This window comes from Patella vulgata, chromosome 7 (genome assembly GCF_932274485.2).
Source record: "Patella vulgata chromosome 7, xgPatVulg1.2, whole genome shotgun sequence".
Classification (NCBI taxonomy): Eukaryota; Metazoa; Mollusca; class Gastropoda; family Patellidae; genus Patella; species Patella vulgata.
In genome coordinates this window covers 60587604-60613527 of record NC_065885.2, presented here as the reverse complement: position 1 = coordinate 60613527, position 25924 = coordinate 60587604, and the positions used below count along the sequence as shown (strand labels likewise).

General features: G+C 36.8%; 1 long non-coding RNA gene across 1 annotated transcript; it reads left to right on the top strand.

The window, feature by feature from the left end:
* Positions 1 to 286: 286 nt before the first annotated feature.
* Positions 287 to 24966, top strand: LOC126827600 (uncharacterized). Its single transcript, XR_007682765.2, has 4 exons — positions 287 to 577; positions 20615 to 20741; positions 22161 to 22321; positions 22984 to 24966. It is a non-coding gene; the product is annotated as an uncharacterized LOC126827600 (long non-coding RNA).
* The last annotated feature ends 958 nt before the right edge of the window (positions 24967 to 25924 follow it).

Genomic DNA, 25924 nt, shown 5'->3' with positions numbered 1-25924 from the left:
TAGGGTCCAAAATTGCATGTTTTTTTGTCTCTACTTCCAGCTTGTGTATCTCAAGTTTTTCATGGTGAACCTCATACGTGCTTTTGGGCAAGAGGTTGCCACTAGTTGCTCCATCTGTGGTAGAAAGCGTTCTACCCAACGAAAATTTGGGGAAAAGTTAGAGCCGGTCTAAAAGACGAGAATTAACATTAAAGTCAATGGGTAAATGTTTAGTGATCTGTGGCCATATAGACTGCATGGATTGTACTGTATTATTGTCAACGACATAAGCGACTTTTAATAAATAACGCAATCGCCACACTTGTCGTTGCTATAGCAGATCTTACATAGGTTACATAACAAATACACAGTGAATACGAGAGCTATTAATAACAACGAAACTAACTCAGTCAGGTTTCAAAGTATCGGTGCAATTCGATGCGCGAGAGACGTCTAGTGAAGTGGTTGATTCTGGGAAGTGAACCAAGTCTGACGTCTGTATAAGCTCTTTCACTGTCCATGCCTTATTACTAGTAAAAGATGGCTAGAATATTATCACTGACGTGTTCACTTATTATCGTATACCTCTGTACGGCAGGTAAGTAAAACAGTAAATATGCACCATCGATTTGTCAACAATATCATTGTGATGGCAGAACGTTTTCATAAGCTTAGATAGTGAAAGTAGCGGACATGTTGAATATTTTCACTGCTTTTGAATTTTGATTTCAGGAACTTAAGATATATGAAATGGTTTAACATCCTATATTTCTGTACTATTCAGGCTATTAAAGGCCGAAATGAAATGGAATGGGGTTTAACGTCCTACTGTTCTGCTCCGATTGGGCTAATGAAAACGGGCATACGCCATACAGTGTGCTATGAGGGAAATTTTGCCTGGGCAGCAGCACTACGACCTACTCTTATATCGAATTCCAACTCCCAAGGGATCTTTTACGTGCACGCCAATGTGTACACCAGCACACCTAACTTTACGAAATCGGTTGGAGCTGAATCACAGTCAACTGCCAAAAGAGATTCTAATTGTCCCCCACCCCATGCTAATCTGAAGTACCTGAATATAGGTCAAGCACTCTTTGAAATCAATAATCGATTACGCAAGCTGGATATCATTGAACGACAGATCGGAAACATGGCCAAAGATCTTACCTTAGTGAGGAAGGAAGTAACCACTAATACAGATCGAATCAAAGATGTCGAGGTCAAATTTAATAGTATTGAAAATAGTCTGCAATTCCAGTCTAACTCTATTGATAAGTTGCAGGATAGTAATAAAATTCTCTAAAAAATTAAACATGCATTATGCAAGAGCTAAATCTGCCTATTGCAGGTCTTTCTTTAGGCCTGAAATGTTTTCTAAAGTATTAATTAGACATTAATTAACTGATCCAGGCCTTAATCAACTCTCGATGGCATTAGATTTCTCCGATATTAAATAGATTAGAATGGTTCAGCGATACTCTGATTTAATCAAATATGGAGGCCCGACACTTAGCTTCGATCAACCAGTACGGTGGTTGAAATTATTGCACACGTCTGTTTAACCTTCAAAGGCTAATATCTTCGCTTGCAATAGAGTAATTTCAATGAAATTTTCAAATTATTCAACTTAATCATCTACTTTCGAACTATTATAACAAGAATGGCCAGTTATTTATCTAAATCTTACATAATGTATCTTTAAGTAGTGTTCAGTCTGATAATCGTCACCTAAAACAAAGTGTCATTGACCTAAAGTGTAGAGAGATGCGGAACAATCTCTTATTTTTTTAATATCAAGGAAATGCCACACGAAGATTGTCCAGCGGTAGTTCACACGAGTTCATTAAAACCAAACTAACTATACCCAATTCTGAAACAAGAATTAAATTTGATCGTGTTCATAGGCTTGGAAAAAGGCGAAACACTCGGCAAAATACCCCCGATGATAATAACGCTGATATAATGCCACACGAAGATTGTCCAGCGGTAGTTCACACGAGTTCATTAAAACCAAACTAACTATACCCAATTCTGAAACAAGAATTAAATTTGATCGTGTTCATAGGCTTGGAAAAAGGCGAAACACTCGGCAAAATACCCCCGATGATAATAACGCTGATATAGTGCTGCCGAAGTACTGTTTTCTGGGGGTTGTAGCTTATTCCAACACTAACGACGAAAACTCAGATAAATAGTTAAAATTGTACTTTTAATAAACGAGTGTCCAAAACTGGCTAACGGTCACAATAACGAGATAGGTATCGCTGCGGCGAGCCGGTCACCAGACTAAAGTTACAGTATAATATAGAACATATATACAAGATTAGGATTAAAATAATTATATAATAATATTTGATCAGAGATGTTAAATTGTACATAGGAAACAGATGTTTAAATACAGAAGAAGATATCGACATAGCAAGAACGTGTGTTAACTATAATTACGTAATATATATCGTTACATTAAGTTTAAACCCAGACAGTTAAAAGACTCGAAAGATTAGTGAGATATCAATTCGGACATTGGTCGATTTCTACCATAACTAAAATTATATCATAAAATATATACAAAGATACACTATAACAGTGCCAATTGAATTGGTTGCTGACAAAGATTTCAGACCGATTGTCGCTAAATTTAATTATTTCCCCGACAGAGAAGAAATACGTAAATGTGGATACCTATTGAAAGATACAGGGTTCGGCATTGGTGAACAATTTCCTAGGGAGGTTGTGGCAAAACGGAAGGAATTACTAGCAGTGTTTAAACGGGAGAAGGCTAGAAATAATGTTGCGCGGAAAAAAAAGTCACAGAAAAAAAAGTCACAAATTTGCCTAGGTAAAAAAAACACAGGAAAAAAAGTCACAGTTTTTTTTATTACATCTCAAATTAAATAACAATATAAACAATAACATACATATTTAACCTTTCATTACACATATGTTCATAACACAGATGTAACCAGACTGTTTTAGTCTTTAGAAATCAGCACATTTTGATATAATAGCACATTTGACGTATTAGCACATATGGCATAAATTGTATATAAATGGTGAGTTATATAAACCTAGATAGGACAGGTTTGGACGTCAGCTTACAATTTTATGCTGGAATATTAATGGTGGATTGCCGGGAAAACTTAATGACCAAAATTTCTCTGAATATTTAAGTAAATTTAGCTTAATTTTTGGCATTCATTCCGGTAAAAACGTGAAGCGATGTACCTTACCAGATTATGACAAACACTTAAAGATACATTAGTTAAGATTTTAATAAAGAGTTGGTCATCCTTGCTATAATAATTCAAAAATAAATGATAAAAAAAAAGAAAATATTGAAAATTTCAGCCAAATTACTTCATTCTGAGCCAAATAATCACTGTTTATTGTTTTGACAAGATGTGTGCATAGTTGTAATTAGCGCACTGGTATATTCGCGACTTAGCCTCGCTTTCCCATTTTTAAATTAAATTTTTAAATGGCGAACCGTTCTAATCTAGTTAAAATCGCGAGTATCCGATGCCATCGATAGTCGATTATGGTCTTGGTTTGTTAATAAATGTCTAATTAATAATTTAGATAACATATAAGTCCTAAAGAAAGACCTGCAATAGGCAGATTTAGCTCTTGCATAATGTATGTTTAATAGTCTGATCAAAATGGAGGTGGTATTGTTGTGTTTAGTAAAAAGTCTTTGAACTCAAACTTTAGTATTATAGAGCAACATGATTTTGGAATTGTTGTTTGTAAATTATCTGATTTATTACTGAATGTAGACTTATTTATATGTTGCATTTATATACCTCATGAAAGATCTAAATTTTATCACATATATGACATAGATTTCTTCAATATAATACAATCCCTTTATGTAAAATATAATTCAACTTGTGTGGCGACTTTAATAGTAGAATAGCCAACCTTACCCAATATATTACTTTTGACACTTTCAAAGCCAATTTTTGTGATTTTGATAATATAAAGACTGTACGAAAATCGGAAGACACGATTATTAACAGTTTTGGGAAGAGAGAGAGAGAGAGAGAGAGAGAGAGAGAGAGAGAGATTGGGTTTGACGCCCACTCGACACAAACTAGGTCATTTCGGGACTAACACATGGTTTAATTTTATTTCAATAATTCTCTTGCGCGTAGGGGTCTTTAGCAGTGGGGGGAAACCGGAGGACCCAGAGAAAACCCACGAGGCTGGACAGGCGACCCTACTCCTTGTCACGTACAACCGGGGATTCGAAACCACGCCAGTTGACTCAATGACAGGCCTTGTGATACAGCACGCACGTGCATTTTTTTTTTCTTGTAAATATGTTTATTCATGTAATATGATACATTATGGTTACATAATATAAACAGTTTGCTTAATCTATACAATATTTACAATCATATCAAGACATATTCATAATAATCAAACAATTATTTACACTCAATTACTCGTGATTTTAAAAACATATTTTTGAAGTTTTATGAGTATTTTTTATAATAGAGAGTATATACAATTTAAAAGTAGTTATTTACAGTTAAAACTTTAAAAATCTAGGGTAATTGAGTTATTCAACTCAAAGCTAATTACACACGAGGGTAATATAAAGTTTGACATGAAATTGATATTATTGATTTTACAATATTTACTGGTGTTATACAATGCTGTTTTAAACTCTAATCTAAATAATTTGATTACATCAATCACAGCATTTGGGTTATCACGACATCTCATTCTACGTTTATATATCGCCCGTTAAGGTTAATGAGTTCAGGGTGTGACGGTGTGTTGGCCTGCTCGCCAAGCAATAGACAGGTTGAAAGCAGCTGGCAGGTCAACACATCGTCTGCTACAGATTTAATCAGTGGTTTAATCTGTGATCTGGACATTTTACAAACATATGTTTTAAAGTTTCACAATTTGTTTGACACTCAGGACATAAATCAGAATCTACTTTATTTATTTTAAATAGCCTTTCCATAATCCATACTATATTATGTGCTATATAATATTTGAATCTGGTTTCTTTCCCTCGACATGGTCAGAGGGAGTGATAGTTCCCGTCCCTAAAAAAGGTGATCTTAAAGACCCTAATAATTACCGAGTAATAACATTGATATGTACTTTAGGCAAACTCTTTTCGATTGTTTTACACCGACGAGTATACGGGTGGGCGAAGGAAACCAACATTCTGTCTGTATTTCAATTTGGTTTTCAGCACAAATAAAAGTACCACTGACTGCATATTTATTTTATACGCTCTTGTGTCTAAATCGTTGTCGAATGGTGAACGTTTATATTGTGCCTTCATAGACTACAGTAAGGCCTTCGACAATATCGACAGAAACTTGTTATTCCATAAATTGAGTAAAAATGGTGTTAGTGGAAAAGTCATACGAGTTATTGAGTCCATGTATGAAAATTTTAAGCTATGTGTTACTCGCAATGGCCAACATTCGGATTATTTCAATTCTAGATGTGGTGTTAAACAGGGAGATAGCCTCTCTCCACTACTTTTCCTTTTCTATCTTGGATTTGATAGCGGTTATAATTAACTAATATTCTCTTACATCGGAGACTTGTGTTGCGTTCAGTTCATTTTTACGGTATGTACGAGCTTACGTCTGACTTGAAAGCGCAAGCTTCGTTGCAAGCTCTATTTATGTCTTATTTCTATTTGTAAGACCGATAACCAAAATACCATTATAGTTTGCAATTTAAAAGTCTATCTTTGCCGTAATTCAAGAGTAATTATTAACTATACACTCTTAATCAAGTAAATCTGCAAAACAATTTGAACACAGCATAAATATCTAAACTGTGTAATACACGTATAGTCTTATGCATACGTGTCATTTAAAATGTTCGAGACATGCAGCTTTAGATGACTGGTTGGAAATATAACCGCATATATATCGTGCAGAATATGTGAACACGCCTGTTCTCACTATACAACGTGGACTAACGCGTCCGTAAAATATTCAACATTCATAACATCGTGGTAGTATATCGTTTTGACATCGATTGTTTATGACAAATAAATACCGTTAATTTTGCATGTAAAATTACACCGAGGCCTGTATTTATGATACATGTATCCCCATTCTTTATCAAAAATTAAACTTAAATATATGATACAATTCCTTTTTAAATTGGCTTTCTCTGAAATAAAGTTTGGCAAAGTTATGCGTTACATATAAGCATGAAATGTATTTAGTAGGTTCTATTTGATCTTCAGCGAAAAAGAGCCTAGTGGTCTAGAGTGTCACGCTTCGACCTCTAGCTGGCCGGTCACCTCTAGCTTGCGGCTGTGGTTTCGATCCCTGGTGTGAGCGTATGTGGCATGGAGATAGGGGGCGCCTTCTCAACCTCGTGGGTTTACTCCGGGTACTCCGGTTTCCTCCCACACGAAAGACCCCTGCGCGTGCGCTAAGATCATGAAAATAAAAAAAAGACAACTTGTCTGCGATATCACCTTCGGTGGAAGCGGACGTTAAACACTAACAACAACAACAATCGAATTATTAGTTTATTTTCACGTTTTGTCTTACACGCTAGACATATTGTTAGCTTCTGACACATGTGTATTAATCCTACAAGCCTTCTGTGTTTATTGCCCGAGATAATCGCACTACCCTTCAACCCAAAATGCTTTCTATAGATCCCATATTATGTAATATATGATTGGTGCAATACCCATGCTGTTAGTCCTAATTGAGAAGACATTTAAACAAAAGGATTTAATCAGGGTAGGGAGTCGACGTGTACACACGGAAATCAGATGCGTGAAATTTATCATTCGTGGATGTGTTGTCAGTGTAGTCAATACTTTTTTAAATTGATATATAAATACACATTTTATGATTATGGACGAAACGGTATGTGCATCTCAAGAACGTTTTGCTTCGGAACCGTCCCGTCGCCATTAAAAATCCAACATCTGTTTCACCGTAGTGATCTTGAAAAATAATCCCCGGATAATGACAGGCATTACAGATACCTGCCGTCGTATGAAACCGGTAAAACAATATTTCACCGTATCGCAACAGGTCAGTACTAAAACTAACACTTATTACAGTATTTCAACATTGTGAGGCAAAATAGACATTCGGCGGCAAAACTGAACGATGACCAACAACTAAACACATCGTAATATCTGAACATCGCACGTGAAATTAGGTGGTTGACAACAAAATTTAACACCTTGCGTAATTGGACACCTTGACTGATTTTAATCACGGCTCGGGAAATTGAACGGTCCAACTAATTATTGAACAGTCGTGCTAATTAGACTGGACGCTTATAATTCAACACGTGTCGAGAAACTAATCACTAGTTAATTATAGTCCAGGAGCTAATGACAAAATAATATGGTCATCAGTTACAAAAGGTTTGATCCCCAAATTTGTAGCAGGTGTCGGTAGGAGTAAAAATCAATTGGTCAGATCGGGCACTGCTGGGGCGTATAGCCGCAGCAGCACCTTAAAGTAGCCCCCAGGGGGCCTAAAATTAGGTCATAAGTTACATGGCTGAAACTTTGTAGGGACAATGGTATCCATAGTCGGAGTAAATATTTCACAAATCTAACCAAAATTTCCGGGGCTTTCCCCAAGTCAGACCACGCCCAATATCGCCTCACGGGGCTAATAATATGGTCATCAGTTACATGGCTGAAATTTACCAGAAATGAAGATCCACGCTTGGTAAATACAATTTTCAAAAATCTAACCAAAAATTTGGGGGCTTTCCCCAAGTCAGATCGCTCTAAAGTATGGCCGACCACACCCTAAAAATGAGGCTTTTTATATGGTCATAAGTTACATGTCTGAAACTTACCAGAAACAAAGATCCATACTTGGTAAATACAATTTTCAAAAATCTAACCAAAACTTTGGGGGCTTTCCCCAAGTCAGATCGCTCTAAAGTATGTCCGACCACACCCTAAATATGGGGCTTTTTATATGGTCATAAGTTACATGGCTGAAACTTACTGGAAACAAAGATCCATACTTGGAAAACATATTTTTCAAAAATCTAACCAAAAATGTTGGGGCTTTCCTCAAGTCAGATCGTCCTAAAGCCCACCTGGCCACGCCCTAAAAGTGGGGCTTTTTATATGGTCATCAGTTACATGGCTGCAAGTTACCAGAAATATTGTTCCATGCATGAAAAATGTATTTTTCGAAAATCTAACCATAAATGTGGGGGCTTTCCCCAAGTCAGACAGGTCTTAAAATTGCAGCCCCACCCACCCTCTCTATATAAAGCCTATAATAATGTAATAATAATAATACATTGTTGAACCGCATCAAGATTCAAAATTATAGTACAAAAATAAAACAAATGTTTATTAGCTATGTGAAATCCTAAAATGAGCAATGGTATCAAGTGTTGTAGGAAGAGTAAGCATGTCATACCCCATTCACGACACCTGTTATGAATAGATAGCTAGGACGGATGTTAAATTTATGTCTTCAAACGTTCTGTATTCCATCACAACAACCCAGTCAACAATGATTCAGAATGTTATTCAATATCTTATAACAAAGTGGAAAATTTAAACATATATTTCGAAAGTATTTATTGGATTAATAAGTTGCTTTGGCTTGAATTCGATAGTTTTTGCTTTTCCCTATCTTCGATGATGAATAACAACCTAATGGATTTTAAAAAACTTTAGTCAGTGATGAATTACTGAAATTATGAAATCTATTTATAGTTCTAATACATATAACTTTAGTTATCCTTCCTCCTCATTAGTAAATATTTGTTCCACACAACATTTTAATGATTTAAAATAAGTGATTAAGTGTGGCTGGGTGATGCCAATAGTTAATCTGTCACACTATCATCGTCACCACAAGAATTTTTTGATTCGTCATCGGAGTCCTTGCTTTCTTGGTCACTATCTTCATCTATGCAAATAATCTCAACTGACACGGGAGCAACATCACCACCAAACCACTTTAATTCATACACCCCATCATCATTTCAAACCCACCCTCTATTATTATAATTGGATGGAAATTGGGGAGATTATTCTTTGACGCATTTATCCAGACACTACAAATATAATTCGCTCTCTTGATTTTCAAAGTTAATACCTGTGAGCATGGCGGCAAAGGGCTTGCTTCTATGCCTTTAATACCAGAAAGCCATCCATTTTTAGGCATCCCATAGATACTACAAACAAATCCTTCATTAACTATTTACTCCAGAAGGAATGGATTCACTTTTACCGAGAGAAAACAAGGCAATTATTGGTGATTGGTTGTCAGTCTCAACAAAATCCCGAATTCCTACTGTATCATGAAGAGTGTCTTTACCAGAAAGAATTTCAACAAATCTATCGTAGTTTTTAAAAGCAACCCCAGTTGATAGGTGTGGTGACACCATCATGCCAATGGGTGTTTCTTGGTTGCGCTTACTGGATGTAAATGCCAATTCTGTTTCGAGTTCCTCAATGCTATTGTAATTTAAAGTATGTCCCAAACGATTAAGAATCTTAATAACCCTTTTACTGCCTGTAAGGCTTTTCATTGCAAGACCCAGTTGTAGGTGTTTTGATAGCTTAGTCTTACCCCTGGTTAAAGAATAAATGACATGCTGACTAATGGAATTAATTCTCTTGACTTTGTTTTATCCATAATTAGAGTATGGACCAACTAGTAGATATGTAAAGAAAGCGGAGACCATGTCTAGTACTGCTATTTCACCATTTATGATATGTTGTATGGTTAAATTTTCAGGCAGTTTCATTTTCTTCGTACTGAATATTTCTCATCGGAGTAAGAAAGTGACACCCTGAAGTTCTGAACTGTATGTTCAGTTTCTCTGGCGCTGTCAGATGCCTTGCGAACAGCGTCATCAACATTTAAACCTTCACTGAAGACAATATTACCACATCTTTTATTCCCACTGTCAATTGAAATATTCTCACCAAAGAATTTAACCAGCTTGTTCTGCAAATCACTGGTGAAAATACCTAACTCTGTATAGTTTCCGCCACCAAATTCTAATAAACATGGCTGATAGTATTGCAGTAAGTTATTTAACGGGTAGATTTCTTGTTTTCCAAAACAATGTCAGTCACAATACTACATAAATCATCATTGTCATTCACTTTTATCATATGACCCGCTTACTTCTCGCATTTTTTCAGCATGATAGAATGTCTTTGCCAATGAAATCTATATCTTGGATGTTCTTAAGTATATTTTCATCCTGAAGAATTGTTGCATATTCTTGAATATTTTTTTCGATTGTCTTTGTGACACAGGTTATTACTGTCTGTTTGTGACCTTGATGTTTTCTGTTTGATTTTCTGCAAAACCGGCAGACCTTCTCGAACGAATCGGAACTGGATGCTATGGTGGCTGATAGTGGCCATGTTAAATCTCGCCCTTTTCATAACGCGACAACACATCACGACAGTATTGACGCAATCATACGACACTTCATTCTGTCGTATCATCGTGTTATTTTTATCGTATCGTCGAGATGTCGACTTATTGTCCTAGTCTCTTTCTACAAGTCACAAAAATACAGCTGTACTCATTACATCATATATAGGCCCAAGTAGCAGATTTGATAAATATAAAAGAGATAGTAGGAAAACGTTGATTAATTATTTGTTTTCTCAAAATAATGAAACATTTTGTGCCCACAAGTGAATTATATTTGGTATTATATTAAAAAATCTAGAATTACAATAGCAGGATCAAAGTGAGTTAGCTAAGTTAATTCCTTGAAGAAAAAGTGGTGTCGGGAGGTATCGAACAAGTAAGCATTCATTGCCATGTGTACGACACCCACCAATATTTATAGATGACTGGAGCGATAGTTTAAAAGTGATATCAGAAGACAGGGTGGGAAGGTGATTGTAGAAAAACCAAATCGGGCCACATTCTTTAAAATCACAGCATTATTTTTATCATAGTGCAGCACGTCACCCCAATAGTTGCAGGAGTTTTTTTGAATGAGATGGAGAAAACGATTCGCAGCCTGTCATTGAGTCAACTGTCGTGGTTTCGAATCCCCGGTTGTACGTGACAAGGAGTAGGGTCGCCTGTCCAACCTCGTGGGTTTTCTCCGGGTCCTCCGGTTTCCTCCCACTGCTAAAGACCCCTACGCGCAAACGATTTATTGAAACAAAATTAAACCATGTTAGTCCCGAAATGACCTAATTTGTGTCGAGTGGACGTTAAACCCCATTTCTCTCTCTCCCTCTCTCTCTCTCTCCCGTTTGAAATCACTAATGGGATTGAGGCCTAGATGAGTAAAAATAGGCCCAGTAATATCTTCAACTATGAACACACTCTAAAAGCCTCATACCCCCCCCCCCCCCCCACGTCACCCCAATAGATGCAGGAGTTTTTTTTTATGAGGTGGAGAAAACGATTCGCAGCCGTTATTGACCTTATCGCATATAGGCTTGCATCCGTTTGACATCACTAATGGGATTGAGGCCTAGATGAGTAAAAATAGGCCCAGTAATATCTTCAACTATGAATACACTCTAAAAGCCTCATACCCCCCACCCCCACGTCTCTTATTTAGTTTTACAAATAATTCCAGAATCAATAAAATGGTATCAATGATGTTTGATACAACTGGAAAATAATATGTCAAAAATTGATTAAACAACATGAGAAATATTACACATTGAATCCATATTAGTGATAACGTACATTTACTCAATACGTTCTTTCCAATGGATCATCATTTAACTTGAAACAAGGGAAACAGTCGATCGAAGAAAACAGATTTTTAAAAAAAAACAAACAGGTTCCAATGTGACAGTAGTGCTTCGGTCATGCATTTACCTCCGAGAGTGCCATCCTTTCTTTGAAAGTAATGATTGTGCCAAATTTGAACAAATTCCATCTAGATTCGCGGCCTGTAGGTAGAGTGTTGACAGATCAAATGTAAAAAAAAAACCAAAACAAAAACCCCAGACCTATAAAAATATTTTCTTAAACTCTTTTAAATTTGAAATTATATTGTTTTCACATGTGCTAAGTGTTTTAGCGAATATTTATAGAAGGGTCTTGTAGATAAAGACTATAGCGCATGTGCAGTTTTAAACTTCCGAGACGACAAGTCGACAAGTCGATGATACGACTGTCGTAAGATCGCGTGATTTTGTCGTGTCATCGACCCGATTTTGTCGTGCCGTCGTATCATCGACTTATCGCCACGACAAGTCGATGATACGACGGCACGACAAAAAGCGAAACTGTCGTATCATCGACTGGTTGGATGGCTGAATGGTTAGCGTGCGCGCGCTGTATCATAAAGTCTGTCATTGAGTCGACTGGCGTGGTTTCCAATCCCCGGTTGTACGTGGCAAGGAGTAGGGTCGCCTGTCCAACCTCGTGGGTTTTCTCCGGGTCCTCCGGTTTCCTCCCACTGCTAAAGACCCCTACGCGCAAGCGAATTATGTAAATAAAATTAAACCATATGTTGGTCCCGAAATGACCTAGTTTGTGTCGAGTGGACGTTAAACCCCATTTCTCTCTCTCTCTCTTGTCGTCTCGGAAGTTTAAAACTGCACAGTGCACATGCGCTATAGTCTTAATCTACAAGACCCTTTCTATAACTATTCACTAAAACACTTAGCACATGTGAAAATAATATAATTTCAAAATTAAAATAGTTTTAGAAAATATATTTTTATAGGTCTGTTTTTTTTTTTTTACGTTTTATCTGTCAACACTTTACCTACAGGCCGCGAATCTAGATGGACTTTGTTCAAATCTGGCACAATCATTACTTTCAAAGAAAGGATGACACCCACAGATGTAAATGCATGACCGAACCACTACTATCATATTGAAACTTGTTTTTTAAAATCTTTTTTTCTTCGATCGGCTGCTTCCCTTGTTTTCAAGTTAAATGGTGATCCATTGGAAGGAACATTTTGAGTGTCATTGATACGGATTCAAAATGTAATATTTACTACCCTAAATGTCATTGATACGGATTCAAAATGTAATATTTACTACCCTAAATGTATCATTGATACGGATTCAAAATGTAATATTTGCTACCCTATGTTGTTTAATCAATTTTAGACACATTAATTTCCAGTCGTGTCAAACATCATTGATAGGGACCTACCATTTTATTGATTCCGAAATTATTTGTTAAACAAAATAAGAGGGAGGGGGGTGCGTAGGGGACTTTCGGAGTGTGTTCATAGCTGAAGGCAATACTGGGCCTATTTTTAATCATCTAGGCCCCGATCCCATTAGTGATGCCAAACGGATGAATATGCGATAAGGTCAATAACAGCTGCAAATCGCTTTCTTTACCTCATAAAAAACCTCCCCTGCACTTATTGGGATGGCGTGCTACACCAATGCGGTGATTTTATGTGGTCTGATTTGAGGTTTTATATAATCCCCTTCCCACTCTAATAAAATAAATTGGAAATCTTCTGAAATCGCTTCTAAACTATCGCTTCAGTAATCTATAAGTATTGGTGGGTGTCGTACACGAGGCAATGCATACTTGTTCGATACCTACCGACACCACTTCTTATTCAAGGAATTAACATAGCTGACTCACTTTTGTCCTGCTATTATAATTCTAGATTTTTTGAATATAATACCAAATATAATTCAATTTTTTTTAGAAAACGAATCAACGTTTTCCTATTATCTCTTTTGACGAGTCTTATTTATATGTATCTATTTATATGTATCTGATGTAATGAGTACAGCTGTATTTTTGTGACTTGTAGAAAGAGACTAGGACAATAAGTCGACATCTCGACGTTACGATAAAAATAACACGATGATACGACAGAGTTAAGTGTCGTATGATTGCGTCAATACTGTCGTGATGTGTTGTCGCGTTATGAAAAGGGCGAGATTTAACATGGCCACTATCAGCCACCATAGCATCCAGTTCCGATTCGTTCGAGAAGGTCTGCCGGTTTTGCAGAAAATCAAACAGAAAACATCAAGGTCACAAACAGACAGTAATAACCTGTGTCACAAAGACAATCGAAAAAGGGCTATGAAAAGGGCGAGATTTAACATGGCCACTATCAGCCACCATAGGATGCAGAAGTCAATGTTAAACATGATCTCATCAATTTTGGATTGGAATTTGGATTGTCATTTTCTTGTACTTCATCATTCTGTTTCTTTTGAATTTTAGATAGCTCCGTAAATCTTCTACATCATTCCATATGAAATCCTGTTAACTCATATACAACTTTGGGGGGCATAATTTCAGCATACTTCAAACGTGACTTTTTACGGATTTCTAAAATTTGTTGACAGTTTTGTAGAGTACCTTTCTTAAAAACAAGAATCGGCACCATTGCCAGAATGAAGAGAGCACAAGCCTTCGTGGGATATGATGTATACCATGCAGAATAAAGGCGTAAGGGTGGTTGATTTTTCCAACTTGACGTATTTTTATTTTTGTATGTATTTATCTACCGTAAACATGGACATATTTGTACTGGATCTACTCTATTTATATACATGCTTATATATATTACTGCTTGACTTTATGCCTTAATTCAGAATCTTTGGAAATTTCAGTTATATTACCAATTGGATTGATTTTACCATCGTCTTTTTCAATTTCCATGTTGTATTAAGTTCTTAGACTTCAACTTGCAAAATGAATGAAATTTGTTTCGACTGTAAAAGTTACATACTTTTTGTGTGGAAGAAAACAAAATAATTGTACTCTATGAGACACTGCAACTGAAGACTAATATTTAATACATGTATACCTATAGAATATTATATTGCACAAACTATTTATATGAGATAAAAAAGTTCATTTTTGGTGGCACAGAGATAACCTGTTCTAATGATCACCATGGGAACTCCAAGACCCAAGTTATAAAACACATATTACAACACTGTTATTTATTTCATACTTTTTAAAATGTAAATATGTTTAGATGATTTATATAGAGGGGGTGGGTGGGGCTGCAATTTTAAGGCCCTTCTGACTTGGGGAAAGCCCCATATTTATGGTTAGATTTTCGAAAATACATTTTTCATGCATGGAACAATATTTCTGGTAAGTTGCAGCCATGTAACTGATGTCCATATAAAAAGTCCCACTTTTAGGGCGTGGCCAGGTGGGCTTTAGGACGATCTGACTTGAGGAAAGCCCCAACATTTTTGGTTAGATATTTGAAAAATATGTTTTCCAAGTATGGATCTTTGTTTCTAGTAAGTTTTAGCCATGTAACTTATGACCATATAAAAAGCCCCATTTTTAGGGTGTGGTCGGACATACTTTAGAGCGATCTGACTTTGGGAAAGCCCCCAAAATTTTGGTTAGATTTTTGAAAATTGTATTTACCAAGTATGGATCTTTGTTTCTGGTATGTTTCAGCCATGTAACTTATGACCATATAAAAAGCCCCATGTTTAGGGTGTGGTCGGACATACTTTAGAGCGATCTGACTTGGGGAAAGCCCCCAAATTTTTGGTTAGATTTTTGAAAATTGTATTTACCAAGTGTGGATCTTTGTTTCTGGTAAGTTTCAGCCATGTAATTGATGACCATATTATTAGCCCCGTGAGGCGATATTGGGCGTGGTCTGACTTGGGGAAAGCCCCGGAAATTTTGGTTAGATTTGTGAAATATTTACTCCGACTATGGATACCATTGTCCCTACAAAGTTTCAGCCATGTAACTTATGACCTAATTTTAGCCCCCCTGGGGGCTACTTTAAGGTGCTGCTGTGGCTATACGCCCCAGCAGTGCCCGATCTGACCAATTGATTTTTACTCCTACCGACACCTGCTACAAATTTGGAGGATCAAACCTTTTGTAACTGATGACCATATTATTTTGTCATTAGCTCCTGGACTATTAGACGCTTGGTAATCAAAATTAAACAGTGAGATTGAAATTCGATAGAAGTACAAATTGAGCACTATTCGCCGAAATTCAACAATATTTATGAATAATTGGACACAGAGTAGAAATTAGCGCTATATACGCTAGATTAAACGGTACCAATGTTACAGTGTAACTGAGCTGTTACTTCTATATAATTTCATGTTATGAATTATGTGTGACCATTGCTGTGCTGTGTTTAAAAGATAAAAGTTTATGACTTACAGCTACATGAATAAAAAAAACTTGAAAACTTGAAACTTGAGATGGGACGTAGTCGAAATGGGGGTGCATCTATTCGGCGGTGACTATGCTAACACAGAGAACCCACTTAGAGACCATGTTATAGAGAAGCCATATTGTGTAATAACATAAGATTACCCGGTATTAAATCAATGAGGCGGAAATGAAATGAAATGGGGTTTAACTGTTCTGCTCCTAAACTGGGTTAATGAAAACGGGCATACCCCGTACAGTGCGCTATGAAGGAAATTTTGCCAAGACGGCGGCCCTACGACCTACTCTTATATCGAATTCCAACTGCCAAGGGATCTTTTACGTGCAGGCCAATATGTACACGGGACCTCGGTTTTTCGTCCCATCCGAACGCGTAGACAGCTGTCCTTGTCAGGTCCTCCTTCCTGCATCACTGACAAGGGGAAACCACGCCGGAAAATCTAGATGAACTTTCTCGGCCAATGCAGGGATCGAACATCCGACCTCCAGACTAGCGAGCCAGCGTCTTACCCACTTTGCCACCGTGATCCCCCAAAAATCAGTGAGGCAGTTAAAAGATAAACACAAGGTTTTAAAAATATGGAAATATGTAATAAATTTGCCTAAAATTTTTAGATTTTAGATTTATCAACATATTTAATAATTTAAAAAAAATAATTGATAAACATAGTGGAAAATGAAAAACATATGAAGACTATAAAATATTTAAGATATAACATAAATATTTGGATAACATTATTAAAATAAGGTATTTATAGTCTTCATATGATTTTCATTTTCCACTTTGCTTGATAAATACAAGAGAACCCTCGTCGAAACGTCACTGACTGAAATAAACTCTTCAAGTAACTTGTATTCCATAGAATTGTGTCAATGTTATAAATTTCAACTACCCGTTATTTTTATAAAATAAAAGTCTGGTTTTATCGTTGCTCGGCCCCAAGGTAGAATATTTTAAGGGCTATTAACACAAAATTAAGCAGTTAAATTCTCCAAAATATAATTGAGATTGGCCCTTTAAATTGGAACAGTATACTATTTATATATTGCCGATGTGAATAATGTAGTGATTATAATACGTTCAATTAGGGTTGCAACGATTCATCGATTAACCGTGATGTTTTAAAAATCTCTGAAGCACGATACAATCAATGGCCGTATCGCGATTCGTTATCCAAATAATAATTTCACAAAAATAGACTGATATTCCTTTAAATGCGTAAATAAATCCATGAGCAAAATAACGTTTTTTACTTTCGGCGGAAATTTCAAATTTTTAAGTTATATTTTTAAAATTTATTAAAATAAAGCCTGAAAATAGATGGTAACCATAAACAGTCCTACCTTGTTAAAGAATAATCCTATTAATCCTATTACTCACTATTGCCAGCTGAGAAATTGGCAAAAATATCATTTTCCTCTTCAAATTCAAACGTTTGAAAAAGCTACTCCATTGTGGAGAATATAAAACAAGGGAGGTAACTGGGATGTAATTGTGTTATTATTTCCTGTGTAAATGAGTTTTAAGTGTGAGAATGACACCTATGATCGTATAATTGTGAGTTGACAACCTATTGAGCAAAAGACATAGAAATAATTATGTTTTGACTTTCTTAGAAAATTTGAAATTTTCGCTTTAAGGCGTTTTCGACACATGAAGTGGCTTATTTATTATAGCTATTTCGTCAAAATTAAAATATCAGCCTGGTTAAAGATATATTATGGGAGATTCGATAACGAGTTGGCAGTTCTCACTATAATAGTTAAAAACTAGATAATGTAAAGGCAATTTGCTGAAAATTTCATTCAAATTGATCCCCTATGAACCGAAAGCTAAGCGAATGAAATTTCTGCCTAGCCTCGGTCATCATTACTAAAGTCAGTACGGTAAACAGCATAGTCTCGATTATCCATTTAATCGTTTAATCGAGAAGGAAAGTTATGCAGTAAATCGGCTCACAATCCACTTAAGATAACAGGCTAGTGATGCCATCTTGAGTTGATTATGTCCTGGATAAGTTAATTAATGTCTAATTAATAATTTAGATAACATTTCAGGCCTAAAGAAATACCTGCAATAGACAGATTTAGCTCTTGCATAATGTATGTTTAAGCAAGTCGTGCTGGAAATTAAGTTGCATTCAAATTACACGCTTGAATAATATGCAGAAAATAAACAACATATTATACGTTCGTAATATGCGATTTGTGATATTATTACTGTATAAGAATGGCGATTTGTACATGCTGCATACATTGATCGGCACATTTTCAATGTATATTGATATTTGATATTAAATTGCTGTTAAATTTTGACAGTCTTTCACTGTGAAAACTCGAAGGCCTACTTTTATGATTTACTTTAAAGTAGCTAAGTCTCTAACTCAATATCATCCAAAGTCTTCGACATTGAAAACACGAATAATTTGTCAATTTAAATCAACATTGATGTTGTGATCTTACCAGGAAAAGATGGACTTCTTATATCCAATATTTAAGACAAAATAACATTTTACCTTTGGTACCATAATGCGTTTCGGCGCCATTTGTAACATAGGACTCGAAGAACGAGGCTAGACATATTCCACAAGTCATGTCAAACGGCGATGTCATATTATTATCTGGAGAGCATGCGCAGTAAATACTATCGGTGTAGACAGAAATAACTGACGCTAGAGATTGCCAAACATAACTGAATTGAAATTAGGGTAAAAACGGAAACGATTGAATGTAAATCAGTTTATACACATTCATATTTAATTATTATATGTGTTGCGACCAATTTGTGTCAATTTCTAGATCCCATATATTAACGACTTAGCTCCTTTAATGTCATGTTTCATGACCAGGCAATTGAAAGTAGGGCTGCAACGATACGCCAGGCCACGATACGATACGCATGATCACGCTTCATTATCTACGATACGATTAATATCGCGATATAGGAAATAAATTTAAAAATTGCTGTTAAATTTTGACAGTCTTTCACTGTGAAAACTCGAAGACCTACTTTTATGATTTACTTTCAAGTAGCTAAGTCTCTAACTCAATATCATCCAAAGTCCTAGACATTGAAAACACGAATTATTTGCCAATTTAAATCAACATTGATGTTGTTATCTTACCGGGAAACGATGGGCTTCTGATATCCAATATTTAGGACAAAATAAACATTTTACCATCGATACACGAATCGTGTACCATAATGCGTTTCTGCGCCATTTGGAACAAGGGACTCAAAGAACGAGGCTAGACATATTCACCAAGTCATTCAAACGGTGACACATATTTTTATCTGGAGAGCATGTAATAACCAGACGCTAGAGATTATCATTCGATTGAGACTACTGGCGTATTTCGCCCAACATAACTGATTAGAAATTACAGTAAAACAGAAACGATTGAATGTAAATCAGTTTATATACATTCATATTACATTATTATATGGGTTGCGACCCTTTTGTATCAATTTCTAGCTACCAAATATTAGCGATTTAGCTCCTTTAAATGACCCACATGTATTTGGTATGTCATATATTGTTATGTTAAACTCAGGTTCTGTAAATTTGCAAAATGACCTCCAAAATGACACTAGAGACCATGCATCTGTCAAGAATTTGTATATGGCATAACCGTGGTAAAATCCGACGCAAACATCATTTTCGTTTTTCGATATTGGCAAATGACGAAAAACGAGCTTAGCAGTGGATTCACATAAAAACTGCACTTTTTTCCTATTTTTAAAATATATTGGCGAATGACGAAAAACGAGTAGCTGGTTTTTCGATATTCAAAATTAAATCTCAAGTCTATATCAGTTTTCAAAAACAACCCAATTTCGTCATTCGCCAATATCAAAAAACAAGGACAAAGGTCTAGTTTTTAAGTGAATTCACTGCCCAGGCATGCTCATTTATGATGTCTTTAGTTCGTTAATTTTGTTTTAGAAAACTGGTTTAATCAAATGTGTTTTGGAGATGTTCTGTAGATATACATGATTAAGCTCTGCATGTTTTGCGAGTAGCTCGATTTTCGACATTCGCCAATATAAAAAAAACAAGGGGAAAGGGCAGTTTTTTATGTGAATCTACTGCTCAGGCATCCTCATTTATGATATCGTTAGTTTGTTTTTGAAAACTGATTTAATCAGTTAACTAGCGTGATCATAAGGTCTGCCATTGAGTCAACTGGCGTGGGTTCGATTCCCGGTTGTACGTGACAAGGAGTAGGATTGCCTGTCCAACCTCGTGGGTTTTCTCCGAGTCCTCCGGTTTCCTCCTACTGCTAAAGACCCCTACACGCAAGCGAATTATTGAAATAAAATTAAACCATATGTTAGTCCCTAAATGACCCAGTTTGTGTCGAGTGGACGTTAAACCCCATTTCTCTCTCTCTCTCTCTAGAGAGTTGATTATTGGCTTGTCATCTGAGTAAATGCCTATGTAGATTTAATTATGCATGCGTCTCTAAATATCGTTCTAACTTCTTTTTTTTTTTTAATTTGTATCTGTAGGTATAGATTGTGACGAGTGTGCTCTAGACCGTACTCATATATTTGATAGCGATACCATTACTTGTTTATTTGGTTGCTGTTATTATACTATCGGTTTTTCTAGCGACGATATATGCTGTAACCCCTCGTAAGTAGCCATTTTAAATATACAATAATTGTATAATAATCCATCTATCTATCTATCCATCCATCCATCCATCCATCCACCCACCAGCCCATCCATCCACCCACCCACCAATCCATCCATCCATCCATCCATCCATCTATCTATCTATCTATCTATCTATCTATCTATCTATCTATCTATCTATCTATCTATCCATCCATCCATCCATCCATCCATCCATCCATCCAGCAAGCCAGCCAGCAAGCCAGCCAGCCAGTCATCTATATGACTATTTACCCATCCATTTATCTATTTATCCATCTATATATCCATCCATATCAGATGCCAACTGATTCTCGAAGTTTTCTGACAATATCTGTCGAAGCGATTGCCCTTAATTCAACGGTTTTCGATGTATGTGTACCTCTACGAGGAATGGAAGTAGAAGCCTATGACTTCGAGGATTGTTGTGACTTTTTGTCAGCAGCATGCCAGTGTTCTCTACTGCTTCATGGTATGGGCTAGTGCAATAGAAAATCAGCGTAATTGGCAGTATGATGACTTGAACTATGCATTCTTACTTTTGTATATTGTATATTTCGGGACTAACACATGGTTCGGTTTTATTTCAGTGATTCGCTTGTGCGTAGGGGTCTTTAGCAGTGGGAGGAAACCGGAGGACAGGCTACCCTACTCATTGTCAAGTACAACCGGGGAATCGAAACCACGCAAGTTGGCTCAATGACAGACCCGATGATAGGCTACAACGAGCACGTGCTAACCATTCGGCCATCCATCTCCCTCCCCCCTCCCCCCTGTGAAATTTATGGCATCGAATACCAGTCTATACTTTAGCGGAACATTTCAACGAAATTCTTCCGATTGTCGGTCTTTAACTTAAACATACAGTATGCAAGAGCTAAATCTGCCTATTGCAGGTCTTTCTTTAGGCCTGAAATGTTATATAAACTATTCTATTAATTAGACATTTATTAACAAAACAAGACCATAATCAACTCTCCATGGCATCGGATAATAGAGATTTTAACTAGATTAAAACGGTTCGCCATTTCAAAATTAATCTAAAAATGGGAAAGCGAGGCTAAGTCCCGATTATACCAGTGCCCTGGTTACCACTGTGCACTCATCTTGTCAAAACTACAAACAATGATAACTTGGCTAAGAATGAAGTAATTTGAATGAAATTTTCAATAATTATTTTATTTTTTCATCATCTATTTTTGAATTATTATAGCCAGAATGACCAACTCTTTATTAAACTCTTAATTAACTAAAGTATCTTTAAGTCTGAGAATGCTTTGTGAACTTGGGGTCTGGGGACTCATTTCCAATCTTAGATGGATGCATGCCCATTGTCCGGCCCGGGTCGGTTGTCAAACTCCGTTTTTTCCGACTTGTCTTCTACCTTTCTGATTGTAGGTCTGCAACTATAGTTGGAATGTCTGCTGGTGGTATTGCTCTTCTAGCTGCTTGCATTGCATGCTGTTATTGTTGCTGCTGTCGACGCCGTGGAGATCCGGGAGTAGTGGTCATCAACCCAAATGCAACTCCAACAACGACAGTTGTATCAAATGTAGTAGGTGAGTTGTGGGAGGGTTGAACGTCCACTCGACACAAACAATGGTTCAAATTTATTTCGATAATTCACTTGCGCATAGGGGTCTTTAGCAGAGAAATCCGGAGAACCCAGAGAAACTCTACGAGGTTCGACAGGGCACCGTACGCCTTGTCACGTACAAGCGGGGAATCGAAACCATTTCATTTGACTCAATGGCAGACATAAAGATCTGACGCGCACGGGTTAAATTATTCCGGGTTGGTGCAGAAAAGTAGGATATTATATCCCGTTTTATTTCATTTTATTCCGGACTTTGGTTTATTAATCCAGGTTTTGGGGAACCGGACTTTGGTGTATTACCGTTCAGATGGGACGAAAACCGAGGTCCCGTGTACACATTGGCGTGCACGTTAAAGATCCCTTGACAGTTGGAATTCGATATAAGAGTAGACCGTAGTGCCGCTGTCCGGGCAAAATTTCCCTCATAGCACACTGTATGGCGTATGCCCGTCTTCATTAGCCCAGTTCGGAGCAAAACAGTAGGACGTTAAACCCCATTTCATTTCATTTCATTTGGTGTATTAATCTAGGTTTTGGGGAACCGGAAGTATCGCATTTCAGAATCATTGCTTTATGTGATTGATATTTATGACGTAAATGAAAACCATATTTCTTTTATTACAGCACAAGGAGGTTACCCTCCTCAGCAGGGATATTCTCCGCAACCTGGGATAGTGCCGCAACTCGGATTTCCACAGAATCAGGGTTATACACGGATGGCGTAACTCGATTATGCACAGACGCAGCAACCTGCCATTTCGAATTTTTACCATCACGAATTCTCGAAATTAAATTTTTAAGACTATCGCTGTCATTTTATTACCAAATTAATGTTGTTGTTTTGTTTTTATATTATTCTTTTAAATGGTTTTATATTACCAAATTTGGCAGTCATTTTGAAAGAAATGTCCGCCATCAAATGAAAAATACATTTTTTTAATTGATTTTTGTCAAACTCGATTTTTGACACATTTCGCTTGCATAACCACTCTGTGTTTGTGGAATTTAAAACGAAATTATTTATCCCCCCACCACTGAAAGACACTGATTACGAGATATCGCTCTCCGATAATTCCTGAAGAACGCCAAATTGAATTCTGTTAATCATGTAATTTTTCCTTGGCCGATTTTGAGTATGATTTTGTCTGACATATTTATCATTGAACCAAACTGCATCGGTTTCTTTAGCAATTTGTTTAGGATAAAATTTAGCTGGTAAAACGTTATACCACGAAAAAAATAAAACGTTTTGTTAAGTAAAGCTATATGACGCCATGACGTAATAGTTTTTTATGGCGTCATAGTTGGGACCCAAAAAGGCGCCTGTAAATGAGTTGTAGTAACTTTCCCTATACAGGGCTTTGGCAGCAAGAAGCTTTAATGATCTGGAGACGGCATGACGTCATTTTACCATTATGACGATGCAAGCCAGATACGCCATTTTGATTAACCCAAAACATTAAAATTTTGGGTGGAGTAAAAACTTATTTTTTCTTAAACAAGAATAACATAATACCCAATTATACTAGAGGAAATTTGTTTAACATAGTAAAAGGCAACACATATTCAGATATAAATAATAAGTTATTAATTTATAATAAATCATGTAATGTCTATGAAGGTATAAAATTAAAATTATCATCTCAAACCGAGTAGCCTATATACAGCAGATTGTATAGATTTATGAATATCGACTTATTTTATGGCTGGTATCCAATTTCCCCTGATTTTGGTTTCGATTTTAAAACGTTTGCAGTTTCCAACCATTTATGACCATAATTCCGCATTTAGCCCCGGATTAAACTTGTCAGAGACGGACTGGGTAGCTCTGTGTCCTCGGACCAACTGGTTTCATTGGGCCCGGACCCCATCGGAGTGAACCATACGTGACATGACGAGAAAACGAAACTAGTTTGATTCACTATCCCTGCACCTCACTCGCTTAGATTGTTTTTCTCCTCAGATTGAGGCCATTCTTTTTTCAGTGGATAAGGAGATAGAGAGAGAGAAATGGGGTTTGACGTCCACTCGACACAAACTAGGTCACTTCGGGACTAACATTATGGTTTAATTTTATTTCAATAATTCGCGCTTGCGCGTAGGGGTCTTTAGCAGTGGGGGGGGGGGGACCGGAGAGAGAGAGAGAGAGAAATGGGGTTTAACGTCCATTCGACACAAACTAGGGCATTTCGGGACTAACACATGGTTCAATTTTACTTCTATAATTCGCATGCGCGCATGGGTCTTTAAGCAGTGGGAGGAAACCGTAGGACCTGCAGAAAATCCACGAGGCTTGACAGGCGACCCTACTCCTTGTCATGTACAACCGGGGATTCGAAACCACGCCAGTTGACTCAATGACAGGCCTTATGATACAGCACGCACGTGCTAACCATTTGGTCACACCCCCCCCCCCTAAAAGATTAGTGATATCAATTCGGACATTGCTATTGACTAACATTAAATATTAATGAAATATATACGAAGATAAACTATAACATATATACTGTTCTGTGTATACAAATAAGCCTACCTGTGTATCAATCATTCAAATTTAATTTATGTAAATATTCATGAATTATATTATATAAACATATAGAAAATGTATTATATTTCGTTTTATACGAATGTTTAGATGTTGTACAGAGCTGGATTTTGTACATACTTTCTGCTGCAGTGCTGGGCTAATGAAGACGGGCATACACCATACAGTGTGTTATGAGGGGAATTTTGCCCTGGCAGCGGCACTATGACATACTCTTAAATCGAATTCCAACTGTCAAGGGGTCGTTTACGTGCACGGTAATGTATACACGGGACCTCTGTTTTCGTCCCATCCGAACGACTAGATAGCTGTCCTTGTCAAGTCCCCCGTCCTGCACCACTGACAAGGGGAAACCACGTCGGAAAATCCTGATGATCTTTCTCGTCCAATTCAGGGATCGAACACGCGACCTCCAGGCTAGCGAGCCAGCGTCTTACCCACTTAGCCACCGTGGCTCCCTCGTTATAAAAATGTGCACTGTTATGTCTAACAGTAACAGTCTTGAACAGAAAAGATTTCAAAATTAATATACCCTACTGGAATGCAGATGAGGCCATAGCTAGCATGCATCTTTGATGGAATGACGTCAGTGGTTGCCTAGTAACCTAACGCTAACTCGTTGGTAGAAAAGTCATTGCAAGATACATTCTACAGAAATGTGACTGAATTACCTGAACAGCCAGATTAATGGCCATATAAAAATTTTCTTTTGAATCCAGTAGTTAAAGTAGCTATATCTCTATAACTCAATATCACCCAAAGTCTTCAACATTGAATACACGAATTATTTGTCAATTTAAATCAACATTGATGTTGTGATCCTACCGGGAGAAGATGGGCTTCTGATGTCCAATATTTAAGACAAAATAAACATTTTACCATTGGTACACGAATCGTGTACTATAATGCGTTTCAGCGCCATTTCTTACAAGGGACTCGGAAGAACGAGACTAGACATATTCCACAAGTCATTTCAAACGGTCATACTAGTCATAGATAAAGTTGCGACAACTGTGAAGC